The following is a 16,235-nucleotide window of genomic DNA, read 5'->3' as shown; positions in this document are numbered from 1 at the left end:
AGCCCATGAAACCTCTGCAATAAGTTCTATGTGACATTGTGTATAATGATCAAACTACCCCTAGGTTTGCTAAAGGCCTATGGAAAGTTGAAACTTCATGATGTGTAAATGATAGTCAGGCCTGGAAGTAAATAGTCTATGAAGATTGTCAAGGACCATCAAACTTATGACAGTGGATGATTGTTGCCAAACAGTGACAAGTATGGTTTGGATTGGCCACAAGTGGCAATGCCATTTGTAGGCTGTGAGCCATGAGCAGGGGATGCTTTGCTTCCTTCAGCTGGTCTTTAACTCATGATAATATGGGATTAAGGACTGTCAAATCTTATTGTCTCCGTCAAAGAGATGCCTAAGAGTTCTTTCAAATCATATACAACCTTTAGACCCTAAGCATTTGTGTATTCACAAGGAAGCTTGTAAACAATGTTATTGGTTTTCACAGAAGATGAAATGAAGTATGAGGCTTTAAAAAGGTCTATGAGCCCTAAAAATCTCTGTATACTCTAAATAAAGGCAATTACCTTATGCCTGATGATGTATAAGAGAGAGTCACCAAATGGCAGTACTGGGATAGTCACTACAAATCAGTCAAGGTATTAAGGTAATAAAATAGCCTTTGTGGAGCTCTGCCAGTCCATGCTTGGGGGTTTTCCAAGCCATGGAAGACTCTTACAAGATGGCAATCATGGGACTGTGAAAAACATATGCCAATGAAGAGAACAGATACAAAGGATATTCAGAGTTTGTATCAGTCTAGACATCCTAAGACAATGCAAGACCTAGAAGAACCACCTAAAGTATTCATAATGAGCATACAATAGCAATGTTGTGAATGTCTGAAAAATCTTAAACCCAATTCCTGATAAGATTGTAAGGGAAATGCTAACAGTGGACACTACCAATTCCATAATGATTTCCATGCTGGTGGGCAGTTTAGAAGACAGCATAAGGGACAGTCCATAATGATTTCAAAGACAATATGGGAGGGCAAGAAGACAGTCCCTTGCATGGAGGAGTGGCAAATGACAGAGCTAGCAAGGTTTGAAGGGGAGAGACATTAGATTGAGAAGTAAAGGACAGTGTAAGGACAGCAAAAGAGCAAGAAGATGACAGCGTGCTGACATGCACAAATTGCAGTCCCATGGAGGATATAAATATGCATCTACAGGGCAAAAAGGAATGCATATGCAGCCAGCTATGAAGGCAAATCAAGGAGCTTGAGAAAAGGCAATGAATAAACACAAAAGGGGCAGCATTTACACCTTGCACATGGCATTTCCATGAAGACAGAACCACAGGCAAAGACAATGGAGAAAAGAAGAAGGGCAAAATTTGTTTTAATCTTCTCATTGTGAGATATAGATAAGTGCTAGGCATCAACTGGAAATCCTTATAGCCATTCACAATGAGGAAATGTGCAGTACAACAGTCATAATGCTGGGACTGATTTCTGCATAGCGAAGGATGGTGATAGTAGTAGGCAGCTTAAGGGACAGTCCACGAATGTGGTTTATAATAAAATAGACCTCGAAAGGAGTATGACAATCTCAGATTGATTCTAAACATGGTGGTGATACATACAAGTTTACAATGGTGATACATACAAGTTTACAACTTAGTAAATGCTAATAAATAAATTTGATTTTGGGCTCACAAGCAGGAAAGATCAAGGAAATTATATTAGGTTAATGGGAAGCTATTTTCTTAAAATAGACAAGAGGAGGTGCCTCTCCGATAGCTTACAAATAGAAAAGTCTATAGATTAGAAAATAGTAAAATTAAGAGAACTAATGGATGTTAGGTGAAAAAGTATTAATTACGATGAAGCATTAAATTATCCCCAAGATCAAACATCTAATACCCATATTTGTCATCAACCATCATACCATAAAAGGGAGATGAACCACACTAGAAGCAAACAATGCTAAATCTAAATACACACCAATGTTTAGTTTTTCATATAATTAAACATTGTGGTTTACAAAATGACGATCCAACCATTTCTTACTGTAGTACCTTAATGTTAAGGTGTACAAGAGAGAAAGTCATGTTAAAATGTATAGCCCTAGAAGTGAATTCATCTGTACCCCCTGTTCTTCCCCATGCTTTAAATTATTCAGACTAAAATGGAGCCTACATGAATAGGAGTATATTTCTTTCTCCTAGTTGTCTAGATTATGTAATATTGAGAAGTGAAGTCAAAGCAAGTGACCACCAGGGTTACACTGAACTCCGCCATAAAATTCTCTTCTAATTAACAATATTTTTATTACTCACACAAGTGATTGTGTGTATATCAATCTTCTATGACTAAAATAGATATCAACTGTGAAATTAATAACTATCATTAGTATGTTAGGTTGAAATTCAAGTGCTGAAGGATGGTATGATAGATCTTCTAATATAAGATTTGAGGATTTGATGAAGTAGTTAGGTTTCTTAATGTTGTGTATCAGATCTAAATTTTCATACCTTGTCAAGTAGGTCCTAGTTGTTTTAATAAAAATCTTGTGTTTATCACAGTATTTGCTCTCCCACTCATCTATTTTGATTAGTCAATATCTCTGTTATGTTAAGATTTTGATTTCTATCGCTAGATAAAATGGAGATCTACATTTTAATTGTGTTGTGTATGGCTGTGTTATTTTCATTATGTTAGGTTTATATCGGAGACAACAGCCTCTACATTTTCTATTTCTATCATTTTTCCCCTTCTTAAAGTAAGAATGTTTTGGAGGCTTGGAAAGGTGTGTAAAGAGCTGCAGACTAAGATGGCTTGATTTCTTGAGGCTCAATATAAAGAAAGCATGTAGAGTTCTTTGAAGTAGAAGATGATATAGTATTGGATAGTGCTGATGTGTATTTTGTACATGACCAAACACAGAATAAAATACCTAAAGGTACCTTATCCTCTCTTGAATAAAGCTCCCGAATGCTGAAGATATCGCAGAAGGATCAATCGGAGAAGCTTCAAGGTTCCTGTTATGTAGGATCTCTACTCGTGGATAAGCTCTTTGTCGTATGATGTGATTTTGCTGGAATCACAAGGGGACTTACACTTGACGACCTAAACGTCTGATTTGCTAGAATCACAGGATTTCACTAGCCTAGATTTTGAAAAAAAGAAAAAAAAGGATGAGGGCGAGGGAAGGATCTAATTCTGACACTAAGAATGTAGGAGCAATGATTGATCTTTGATGAAATTCTAACAAAGTCTTGTTTTGACATCCCAAGACCATCTCCACAAGATTAGTGCGATCTTTGGAGGAAAGCTTTATGATGTTCAGATCATCGCTACAGGCATAGACACCATCAGGCTGATGCATGTCAATGAAGAAGCGACAATTGAAGTTAAGCTCAAGCTGAATGATTCCAGTTGACTACACAAGGCAAGTCTGCAATCAAGAAACTGCTAGTAGTATGGATATACAAATTTCACCATTGATCAAACACATTTCTTCCACTCATCTAATAACATGAAATCAAATCTGAGAAGTATAAAGACCATGCAAATTGTTGAATCGACCCATAGATTTCACCATTTCTTCAATGAAGTTTTACAAGTCTTTTACAACAACATCTTGGCAACAATCTTTGCCTTCTCTTTCTATTCTACTCTAATTGCTATTCTATCAACTGACTATTCACTATTAGCTAACTATTCACCTTCTAACTACTGACTAACTATCAGCCTTTACAAATGAGGAGCCAAGGCTTATATAGTGCCCATAATACAATTCAATGGCTTAGATCAATTTGAGATCAATGGCCAAGATTTTACAATGAAACCCTAATTAGGGTTTGTTACAACAAACTCAATTCTGGCCAATGAAATAATTGCATTATTTGGACACATGTCTTCTCTGGAATATTCGACCAATGGAGAACCGGGGTAGGTACATCGAAGTTTGTGTCATCTTTGATGAGTCAGGTACATTGAATCTGGACACACTGAGGTGGACCAATCCAACTGGAGGAGTGATGACTGGGATGCCACCTTGTCTGACACTTCAAATGTTGGACTGGAAGAGGTCGTCCTTGATGAGGTTGGGCTGGAGAAGGTCGTCCTTGTTGATGCTGGGCTGGAGAAGGTCGTCCTTGTTCTGGCCTGGTCTTCTTTCATCTGCCAAAACAAACCAAAAGATGATTAAGGACACATGATAAATTCATTTCAACATAGCATTTTCAACTTAAATCATCAACAAAAAGACATTAACATGAAACTTGCCGAAGATTTTCCCCAGGGACAGGCCAGAATTTCGCCCTGGACCCTCTGGAAGGGTCAAGAGCGAAATTTGCATTCCTGGCCAACTTGGACCTCTTTTCAACGTTACCTCACAACCAACCCCTCACCTGGCCCAAACAAGGTGAAAAATAGTAGTTTCAAAAGATTTCGCCCTGGACCCTCTGGAAGGGTCAAGAGCGAATTTTCTTGGTTAAGCCTCAATTACTCCATTTTTTGACTTCAAAATCCTCCGGAAGGTGAGCATATGCTTGTTTTAGTCCAACAAAGTCTAGGGATCCATCCTTTTAGTTTCTCACATGGGCCAATTAGATGATAACAGGAATTTCGCTCTGGACCCTTTGGAAGGGTCAGGAGCGAAATTCAAGTTTAAAGCTTGATCCTTCATCTTCTTTACTCCAATCTATCTTGCAAGGCTAAATAACATACTTCCATCCTCAACCACGCCCTAAGAATCAAAGTCTTGGCCTCATACAAGGGAAAAATAGTTGATTTGAAGAATTTCGCTCTGGACCCTTTCGAAGGGTCAGGAGCGAAATTCATTCCTAGCTTGTCTTCCCTCACTCAAGTCCATTCTTCTCACTTTGTCTACTTGGACTCTCATCCTTGGATCCCTCTCCCATGCTTGCAACATTGGTTTGATCTTCACAAGGCCAAAAGGTCAAATTTGCTCGAAACCTAGCCAAGGACAGGACCCATCCAAAATTTCGCTCTGGACCCTTTGGAAGGGTCAGGAGTGAAATTCCAATTTTAGCTCAAAATTTGCATCTTTGGTGGATAAACATCTTTTCAAGGCATTCCAAATAGCTTCTCTCATCCTAGTCTAGGCCTGACTTAGCACGAAATTTGGAGAAAAGGATGGTTTTAGTGTTTTTCGCTCTGGACCCTTTGGAAGGGTCAGGAGCGATTTTCTTTGCTTAGGCTTACTCCTCCATCATTCTGACTTCAATCCACCCCTCAAGGCTAGGCAATGGTCTTCTTCATTCACTCCACCCAAGCTTGGTTTGTTCTTGCAAGGCAAAATAGGGGATTTTGAGATTTTCGCCCTAGACCCTTTGGAAGGGTCAGGAGCGATTTTCATCATTTGGGCTCAATTCCTTCAATCTTGATAATCATTGGCAATTTGGAGTCATTCCTAAGGCCTTCTTTAATCATGAGCCACACTAGATTTGGTATGAAACTAAGGGAAAAGATAGGTTTTGCACAATTTCGCCCTGGACTCTTTAGAAGGGTCAGGAGCGAATTTCCCTTTTTAGACCAAAATCATCATTCTTTCAACCCCACTCTTCTTTACAAGATACATTTCATCATTTTTCCTCCAAGGAACAAGGATTGAAGCCTAAGCAAGGTCAAAATACTAGGTTTACAAGGAATTTCGCTCTGGACCCTTTGGAAGGGTCAGGAGCGAAATTCACTATAAGGCTCAAAATCCTTTACTTCTCAATGCTTTCAAACATTTCCGGTGGCAAAAGATGTCCATCCTTCCTTTCAAGGCGCCTTACAAATCAAAATTTGGTCAACTATGGAAGAAATGAGTCTTAGGTAGATTTTCGCTCTGGACCCTTTGGAAGGGTCAGGAGCGAAAATCTCATTCTAGGCCAGATTACTCACTTTTCAAACTCCAAACCACTTCAAGAAGCAAACTTAGATCATTTTCCACCTGAGGAAGAAGGTTTCAAGGTCAAACAAGGTAGCAAATGAAGTTTATGATGAATTTCGCTCTGGACCCTTTGGAAGGGTCAGGAGCGAAATTTGCTTTGGGCCAAAATCTTGTTCTTCAAAATCAATCAAACTCCCTCTCAAGGCAAAAACATACCCATTCATCTCCCATCAAGCCAACGCCTAGCCAAAATAAGGAAGAAAACAAGAGTTATAAGGATTTTCGCTCTGGACCCTTTGGAAGGGTCAGGAGCGAAATTCCTAATCTTGGCCAAGATCCTGACTTCATTTTCACATTTCTTCATTCAAACAAGCGTTTTTGCCTTCATTCAATCCTGGGAATGCGTTAGTTCTAGGTTTTGGTCAAAGTAGAATGTCTTATGGAGAATTTCGCTCTGGACCCTTTGGAAGGGTCAGGAGCGAAATTTGTTTTGGACCCTTTGGAAGGGTCAGGAGTGAAATTTGACATTTTGAACTCTCCCTCAGGATCATTTTATGGAATATAACATTTAAGTATAGGAAATGTCACTTATACTTTAAGTTATATTCCATATATACTTTCAGGATGTTTGAGAGTGGTTTCGAACCTCCAGGAGTTATATTGCAAAATCTAGTTTTTGGAGGATTCTTCAGTTTTCCAGACTTAGTCAAATTTCAGGATCGGGACATTCCAAACTTAGCCAAATTTCAGGATCAGGATATTCCAAACTTAGCCAAATTTCAGGGCATTTGAAGATCAGGATGACATTTCAGACTTCATCACTCACCAACTCGACCTAGCTCGAACCTTCAAGAATGATACCCACTCACAAAGCAAGACACAATTAGCAACGAGAGCAAAACCAGGCCCTAAGGAAGACTCTCAAAGAAACCCTAATTCTGGGGCCCTGGGGACTCACCCTAGCTCAAGCAAAGCCTGCCATCCTATTGATCCCCTAGCGACACTCATCCTGCAAAGGCTAACAGACAAAACCCCAGAAAGCAAAAAGCAAGGGTCCCCATTTGCAATGGGGCGATGTGTGAATACGTCACAACAGGTAGCTATAGTCTTAGCAAATTGGAAATAGTCCAATAATAGCAATTATATAAGATCTAACACTTTTTTTTCATGCAGATGGTCTGCCATTGCCTAGTTACCAAACAACTGATAATGATATAAAGAACAACTCAAATAGAAGATTGAAAAAGAATTAATAATACTAAAGCTAGAAAAACCAGGGTTTACAGCTTCAAGGGTAGAGCACCTTTTTTAATTTATTATCTTTCTCAATATAATTAACATAATAATTGGTAATACCTTTTCATTCCAGCAAGATAAACAACCCATTATTTCATATAATAAGGAGAATCTATAAGAAGAATTACCTAAATTTTCCTCCATCAACTGCTGCTTCCTTTGCTCTGCCTCTTCCTCTATTCTGGCAGACAAATGGTGGTTTGCAATCACCCTATTCGTAGAAAATTACAAGCCCTAGAACCACCTTTAGCCATCACCTTCATCCTGAAAACAAAAAAAATAAAAATAACAATGTAAGGTATAACAGAAATACTGAAAAGGTCTTATGTTTTTGTTATATTTTAAATTCAAACTAAAATCTAATTTTCATCCATCCAGAACAATTTGAAGGCGAATTTTAACATATTTGGGGATATGTTCAGTGAATTTCAATTTTTTTGGTTAGAAAACATCAATTTAAGTGAAACTGTTTTAAAGCATAAAAATAAATTTGAATGAAAGCAAAGATTAATTATAATATCATATCATTCAATAAACAGTTGTTAAAACATAGAAGCAGAAAATCAGAACTGGAGTCAGACATGCCAATTTTTATAAACATGGTAAGGAGGACTCGAAAATGATTATATTTTCAATTAATAGATGAAAAGTCAGTGCGCATAGACATCTTAACCATTACATTGTTTTTTCCTCTTACATAGATATTTGAGCTTTTATTTTATTTTTTACATCTGCTAGTAAAAAGCTGTACATTTTTCATAAAAAAAAAAGAGAAAATTGCATCTCCGGGTATATTTCATAAATTCTTTAATTTTAGAAGATGTATAGTTATATGAAGAAACTTTATCTGAAGTTTCCTAATATTTATAAATATACCATTACTTATAACATGGAAAGGTAGTACTTGGAAACTATTATCTTTTCAATCAACTAATAAAAATTCAGAGCACATAGACATCTTAACCCTTAGAGTGTTTTTCTTCTTATTACTGCTCATTTGGGCTTTTATTTTTATTTTTAAATCTGCTTATTAAAAACTATACAATTTCATGTTAAAAAACCAATTATCAGCATACAAGGAAAATAATCAATCGATGTAAATAGGATGTATCTAAGAAACTTCAATAGGAAGTGTACCAAATTTCAATGGAAAATTATAGGAGACGTATAGCTATATGAAGAAACTTCCCGAACGATTGGAGATGTCCCCATATGTGTCTCCAAAACAGGATGCATATCAGATACAGGGGACAAGTACTAGGAGCTACATAATGAATCTCTGGGTAACTATGATTCTTGCTCAGATGTTCGCCTTTCTCCCATTTATCAAGTTGGAGGCAATTTGAGATGCACAAAAGCAATGACCGAGGTTCAGAAAAACCTCTGATACACATGGTAAATAGAAAGGGAGAACTGTGTGTGTATTTTATAAATTGATAAGAAATGAACATGATGATATTATAGCAAAACGAGGACAATATAATGCAGGTTACACGGAAAAGAAATGCCCTGCCCACATCTCAGTAAAACAAACTTTTAATATTAACATGGAAAGAATAAAGAATACTAGTTGGATGTCGCCTTGTTAAAATGGTGAATCAATTTATATGTTGCAGACTTAGATGGCTTAAAGTTAGATAAACGAGGGTTACAGCTTCAAGGGTAAAGCACCTTTTTTTAAAAATCTTTCTCAGTATAATAAACCTAATAATTACTAATACTTTTCATTCCAACAAAATAAACAACCTGTAATTTCGTATAATGAGGAATATATGTAAGAAGAATTACCTAGAAGAAGAAATTTTCCTCTTACTGGTGGCTTCCTTTGCTCTGCCTCTTCCTCTGTCCTCCCTTTGCTCTGCCTCTTCCTCACAGTAAAACCAGGAAACCAAAAACAAAGAAAACAAAAAAAAACAGGACAAATCACACAGACAATCCAGCGTGCACGCCGAACAAAACCCTCGCCAAAAAAATTGAAAAAACCAAAGAAAAAACAAAACAAAATTGTAACGAGAGAAAGAACAAGAAAACAGAGGAAAGCATTGATAGAAGACCAAAAACATTCAAACAAGGAACACTCTCTGTAGATAACAGAAGTGCAAAGCTCTTCGAGAGCCATCTAAAAAAATTGGTATATTTCAGGCTTTGAAATTGAAGATGTCCTATTAAATAGGGGATTCCAGTGCAGAAATTCAGGCTTTTTCTTAATTCTCCATGACAACGTTCATATGCTTTTTCTCACCCGCTCTCCATGACAACGTTCATATGCTTTTTCTCACATTCATGCTTTTTCCCACAACAACGGTCCAATTTTCTTTGGTGAAATGTCTAGAATGCCTTTTCAATTATCCTAGTTTACTCTTAAATGAATTCAAATTTTTACATTTGAAATCCGAGTCCAAATCTCTTGCCCCTTCCTATTAACCATTTTTAAATTTCAAATTGGAATTGCAAATCTTTTGATGCTTCCTCACCCCTTATTTATCATAGTAATTCTAAGAAGTGTCTATATATATATATATATATATATATCCTCTAGCTAATCTTGATGATCAATCTGAACTATGTGATAGTCTTGTGAATCAGTTGTGAAATAAAATGTAGGTATATCAAGAAATATGAACATTAAAAATGGAACAAGACCTACATTTTAATTCATAATTGATTCATAAGATTATCACATAGTTCGGATTGAACATCAAGATTAGCTAGAGGTTATATAGAAGTAAATACTTCTTAGAATAAATAATAATTTAAAATAGAATAGGGAAAAAAAATATGAACATTATTGTTCACATGTGACCTGATAGGTCAATAGGGAAACAGCACAAAACTAATTATTTATTATTGTAATATTCATAACTGCTCCAAGATAATATTAATATTAAATCTCTTTGGAGAAGGGCTTGTTCAACGTATGCCCAAGTATAAAGTGGATTTGGGTTCCCAAGCAGCTATTGTGTTTGCTACGTAAAACTCATGATAAAATTGATTTTATTATATTTTTCCCTTCTCATATTTCTAATAATGTTGAAGAAATTTTAATGGTTTTGCCTAGAGAATGAGGCTTGTTCTATGTGTTTCAATCTTATAACATTGGATAGGATGTGTTGTTTGTTATTACTTTCAAGAATACAATATCATGCAGTTAATTTGGAAGCACAACTTGAATTGCATATAATTCTTTTTCTTTTTCATAACTTCTGCCCTAAAATGGATAGGAAAGAAGATTTAGTAATTGAACATCCTGAAATATATTTCTACCTGAAAATGGATAGAAGAGAGAAGATTTAGTAGTTGAACACCTTAAATCCAAGCTTCACAAAGTAATTTTTTATTTGATCATAAAGTGGTTTTTCAATGTCAATGTACAAAAGAGTGGATATTCAATGTCACACAATGTATAGATGTTACTTTCTTTCTTACCAATTAAACTTTAGTGCAAGTACAGAAAGAGTTGGATGATATCAAAGGTCAATTGCAGTTTGCAAATTGGCTAGTTGGATGGTTTCTCACTCATAAATTAGTTTTGTATTCACAACATAGCTTGATTTGTTTTAGTTTGTGAACAAGATAACTAGTTGGCAACCTTTATCTTGTGGGATTTGAGCCCAAAAAAGTTCATTTAAGAAAATAATGTTTCAAGTCAAACCCACTCTTAATAGTGCATGTGTATTGTTTTATGGTTGTCAAAACAAATCAATTATATTGTGTCATATTACACCTAATAAAAAATAGAAAATCACATTTATATATCAATGGTTAGCCATCTATTTCCACTTGTCTTGCTAAGTTTACATGAGATGATTTTTTTTTGTCTAAACTACTATTTTATATATTTGCATATCAAAAATTGTTTCATTCTAATCTTTTTGTCATAGTTTTATTTTAATAATAATATGTTTAATTATTGTATCTTTTAGTGGCAGGAAATCCATATATATTTAAATCATGGTTGATGGTTAATTTTTTGACAAGTTGCCATTGGCTAAAAATATTTGGCAACTTGAATGAGGAACTATATTAAGAACTTCAATGAATATGATCTATAGAATTTTAGAAAAAAATTTAAATTTTAAATTTAAGAAAATGTTTGTATTCTAGAATTAATCTTTGAAATTGATTTACTTCAATAAATGTAATATTTAAATTGATAAGTTGTTTGATACAAATGGTTTTTATTTGAAAGGGGTTGAGTTTACCCCTTCCCTAGAGATGTGGGGAACAACCATTGGCTGCAACCATTCTATTAGGCCCAATGTCTTTTTATAAAGTTAAAAGCGATGGCCAGTTGGTCATTTCTCAAGCCTTTTTCGTATTGGTTCTTTTCTAGTTTTTTGTATTATTTTTTATTTCATAAGATTTAACATAGTTTTCTTTTTAATTTTTTTATATTTTTTAATCACATCTAATGACTTAACATTTTAAATGGTGCATTATGTTAGAGTATTCGGGTATTTACTTGATTAATTAAACAATATCTGTTTAATTATTTAAGTTCCCTTTATCTCTTTTACACTTAGCTAACTTTAGGTGCATAATAATTAATTCTTTTATTAATTATTATGTGCAAGCCTAGGGTTTTCCCTTTTAGGGTTTCTTGACCTATTAAAGGTTGAGTTCTTTCTTTTCATTGTATGAAGAAGGATTATTATTGACAATACATTTTGGAGATTATTGAGCTCTCTCTTTTGGAGCATATTTTTCCTGTGTTTTTGTTCCTTCTGTGATTTACTTCCTTGATTCTCCTTGTAACAGGTTTTTCAGCTTGCATAGATCATTTGGGCTCCTGTGGTGTTGTATTTTCTCAACTCCAACATGGTATCAGAGCTTCAAATCTGCAGCTACCTGTTCTTGTTTTGAGAATTTTTGCATTGGAAGCAGATCTAGGGTTTTAGAAAAAAATTTATGCATCTAGGGATATGCTTTTTTCTGAGCACTTTGGGCCTAAACGAACCTCACCATCATGCTTAGAAGGCCTAAAAACCCCTATGGTCATATAAAATTTGACCTACTTTGGTTCCTGAGCCTTTGGGAGTATTTTTTTCTCAGATCCAGGTCATACGGCCTTGCCATGCAAATCGAGAAAAAATTCAAAAAAAAATTTGCCTTTTTACAGCATGCAGGCCGGAATTTTGATTTTTTTTTTTTTAAATCAAAAAGCAAGGTTTTAAAAAAAAAATTCTTTTGGACAATTTTTTGTGGGGGGGTTCCCCATGGTACGCAGGGTACCATGGGGCCCCTGCCGCTGTCGCAGACCTACAGGCCTTGGGCCCCGCACCTCCTTACTTTGGCCCATGCAATCCCCAAACTCTGCGGCTCCTTGTCTTCCGGTAGCCCCGCCTCCCCGGTCGCCGCTGTTCTCCGGTCGTCGCTTCCCAGCAGCCCCACCTCCCTGGCCACCACTGCTCGTCGCCGTCGGCCTCCGTTGGCTCCCTGCGCTTCCCCGACCGCTACTCCACTCGTTGTGCCGCCTGCCGCCCGCCACTGGCTTCTCTTGCCCGCCGTCACGGCTCCCCGAACCCCGCCGCCGCAGCAGCTCACCGGCCTGCGCCGCCCGCAACACCCCAGCCCGCCACCCACACCAGCCACCAGAGAACCACCCGGTCGCCACCGGAGAGCCACTCATTCACCTCTGGAGCGCCACTCCCTGGCCACCTCCACCCGAATAGCCACCAAACTCCCTTTTTTGCCTCTTTCAGGGGGGATTTGGTTTTTTGGCCTTATCTTGGGCATACGGAGTCGTTTTTTCAAAAACGAATAGGCATCAGAAAGCTAGTTCCGAGCCGGACCTCGTCATGTTGGTATTTTTTTCCAATTTTTCTATTTGACTGTGTGTTTTTTTCCAGTCAAAGTGAGGTCTAGTTTTTGCACTCTGGGAGCCATAGAATGCGCATCTGACCTCCGTTTTTCGAAAAATTTATATTTTCGAAAAGCACGTGTTGTGTACTTTCTATCCATATGAGTTTTATTTATGTATTTTGCTCCATGCATATTTTATTCAGTTTTTTTTTTTCAGCACTCTGGTGGATATCTTGGTTGTTTCAGGTCCTGGGATCTCTTGTCTGGTTCGGATGTCTCTATTTTGGTTCACGTTTCTATTTCCAGTCTTCTTATCATTGTAGCTTGTATTTATGCAAACGCACTAAGATAAAGTGCCATCATACATTGTTTACTTGGGATCTTGCATATCTTGTGCCTTGTTGTACATGCACTACTTATAAAGTGCCATGAGGGGGTTGATGTTTGCCAGTTGTTTGGCATCTTCCTTTGTCCAATGAGTGTTCCTTCCACAACATTTACCTCATGATGTGTGTCAAGTGAGTGTTCCTTCCATGACACCATGTACTTTTCTCACCACCTTTGATGTTCCTGGTTCTTCGTCATGCAATTCTTCTTGGTTGTTCTTTACAGTGTTCTTGTCCCTCTCCCTCTTTCGCATTATGGGGAGGTTGTCCTATTGGTTCTAATGCTTCCATGGTTCGATTGATCAGGCTTTGGTTTCTCATGCCATTTGTATCTTCGATTTCAGTGATTGCCTTGTTTGCCATCTGATTCGAGTAGTGTCATTTGAGGGCACTCATACAGATTACAATCTTCTCTACCTAGTCATGTTCTATTTCAATGGAGGTTCTTCAGATCAGCAGTTATTCTTCGACAGAGTTTGCAGATTCTTCATGCTTCAGTGGTGTTCTTTTCCATCTCTTTTTGGAGTAGAGTTTTGTTCCCATGTGGTTTTCTCTATTTCTCCAGTTCATAGAGATTTCATTGTATTTGGGCACCTAATCAGGCCTTGTTGTCAAGACCCATCTTTCATGCTTTCAGTAGTTGTTCTAGGTTTTAGCTTCTCCCTAAGTCTAGCTTAAGGGGGAGTGTTAGAGTATTCGGGTATTTACTTGATTAATTAAACAATATTTGTTTAATTATTTAAGTTCCCTTTATCTCTTTTACACTTAGCTAACTTTAGGTGCATAATAATTAATTCTTTTATTAATTATTATGTGCAAGCCTAGGGTTTTCCCTTTTAGTGTTTCTTGACCTATTAAAGGTTGAGTTCTTTCTTTTCATTGTATTAAGAAGGATTGTTATTGACAATACATTTTGGAGATTATTGAGCTCTCTCTTTTGGAGCATATTTTTCCTGTGTTTTTTGTTCCTTCTGTGATTTGCTTCCTTGCTTCTCCTTGTAACAAGTTTTTCAGCTTGTAGAGATCATTTGGGCTCCCATGGTGTTGTATTTTCTCAACTCCAACACATTATAAATATCAAGTGGCACATTATTATTTGATCACAATGTAATTTAGTAAATATTGTAATACTTAGCATTGTGTTATCATTTTTGGAATCTACTTATTGTTTACTCAAATATTTGTTTGAATTTTTACATTAACTTTAAGTTGGTAAACTTATCATTTGTGTGGAGCATGAATTTGAACATTGTTATTCATTTTTTTGATATATTTATTGCTTGTGGGAAGTGTGGGTTTAAATTTTGGTCTTGACACTTGATTCATTTTGTATGTTTAAGATTGAAATCTCTTTGGTTGCATTTATTGTTTGCATTTTGGTGTTGACTTGTACTTGTTTGATTGAAATCTCTTTGGTTGCATTTACTTTTTGTATGTTTAAAGTACTTATTGAATTTTGTTTCTTAGATTTTCTTCATTTTGAATTTTGTTTATTTGAAGTTTGTTTGATTTTTAGGTATTTGTATTATGTGCACTTATTGTTTGAACTTCGGCCATTTGTTTGAACTTTGGCCATTTATTTGAACTTTGGCACCCCTATTTTGTTTGAGTGAAATTTTGGTTCATTTTATGTGTATGAACTACCTTTGTTATCCATTTTATGTGTGTGTGTGAAATGTGTATGAATACCTAACTTTAAAATTGAATTATTGTTTGTGTATTGGCATCCATTTTGCTTATGTTTGAACATTGGAATCCCCTTAGTTTGCTTGAGTGAATTGTGGGTACTCAATTTGTTTGTGTGATTGAACTAACATTATAGGAATAGTGTAATTGAACTAAATTTTGCATTCATTTTGTCTTTGTTTTATACTTTGGGATGCTTGAATTCAAGTGTTTACATTGTGTGGTTATACTAACTTTTTGTGAAACATGTTCTTGAACTATATTGTAAATTTACTTTCTCTATGCATGAAGTAGGATTTAACTTTGATTTTCAATTTGCATGAATTATGTTTTTTAAAATTTAAATTTTGTATTTTCTTTATGTGGTGTACACTTGAAAAAATTATAATGTGATGTACGTTTATAATTTTATCATGTTTTATAACTCTAGCATTCACTTAATGTGTGTGTGTTTGTACTTTTAGGATGTTTGAATTTAAGTGTTCACTTCATGCATGCTTTTAATTTGTTTAAATGAAGTATGTTTGAATTTTTGGCTTCACTTAGAGTGAATTTTGTGTGTGTGTTTGAAAGCTAATTTTCATATTACTTTGTGTGGTGTATGTGTTTGAATTAAATTTGTATTTATTGTGTGTTTCTCTGTGTGTGTTTGAAGGAACTTTGACCTTTAGTTTTTGTGTATTAATAAACTTTAGCTATCATTATCGTGGAGCATATAAAGAATTTTTACTTTTACTTTCTATGGAATGTGATTGGAAGATCTGATATTCTTCCTTTTTGTGTACAAAGGAAATTTAGATATTCCGTATAGAGTGAATGAAAGAGAATTGATGTTCAATTTGTGCAGAATGTGCTTGAAGGAATCGATATTTGTTTGTGTAGAAATGAAGTTTGGTTATTATTTTTTGTGGAATATATGAATGAATTTTATTTTTTTTAAACTATGTCGGGTAAACTTTTCAACATGATCTGTGATGCTGGCACAACACGTCCTCCAACTCCACGTGAAACAATTTTGACTCGGAGCTCTAAATCGGTGAGGCCAAAAATAGGGAACCTCATCCCCACACTTCACTTGATCAAACCCATAAGCTCAACAGTCCAGTGAAAGCACAAGGAATGCAAGTACAATGGCCTAACAAGGATTTGAACCTTGGTGGTCACTTCAACAACGAAGTGTTTTAACCATGACATTATACGTCTGAAGATAATGCATGAACGA

General features: G+C 36.0%; 1 long non-coding RNA gene across 3 annotated transcripts in view; it reads right to left on the bottom strand.

Annotated features, from left to right (window-relative positions):
- Positions 1 to 9,539, bottom strand: part of LOC131068269 (uncharacterized) — an 80,339-nt gene extending 70,800 nt beyond the window's left edge. Inside the window, exons 1-3 of one of the 3 annotated variants that reach the window (XR_009111975.2) lie at positions 8,928 to 9,529; positions 7,268 to 7,403; positions 3,522 to 4,123 (exon numbers count right to left, since the gene is read on the bottom strand). This is a non-coding gene — a long non-coding RNA (uncharacterized LOC131068269). Of the gene's footprint in view, positions 1 to 3,521; positions 4,124 to 7,267; positions 7,404 to 8,927 lie in introns of those variants that run through there. The other 2 variants (XR_009359316.1, XR_009111974.2) reach the window with 2 other exon arrangements.
- Positions 9,540 to 16,235: the final 6,696 nt, after the last annotated feature.

The sequence above is a fragment of the Cryptomeria japonica genome, chromosome 11, assembly GCF_030272615.1.
Source record: "Cryptomeria japonica chromosome 11, Sugi_1.0, whole genome shotgun sequence".
NCBI classification, from domain to species: Eukaryota; Viridiplantae; Streptophyta; class Pinopsida; order Cupressales; family Cupressaceae; genus Cryptomeria; species Cryptomeria japonica.
Note: the sequence above shows the minus strand (reverse complement) of the source record. Positions and strands in the feature narration are given on the sequence as shown.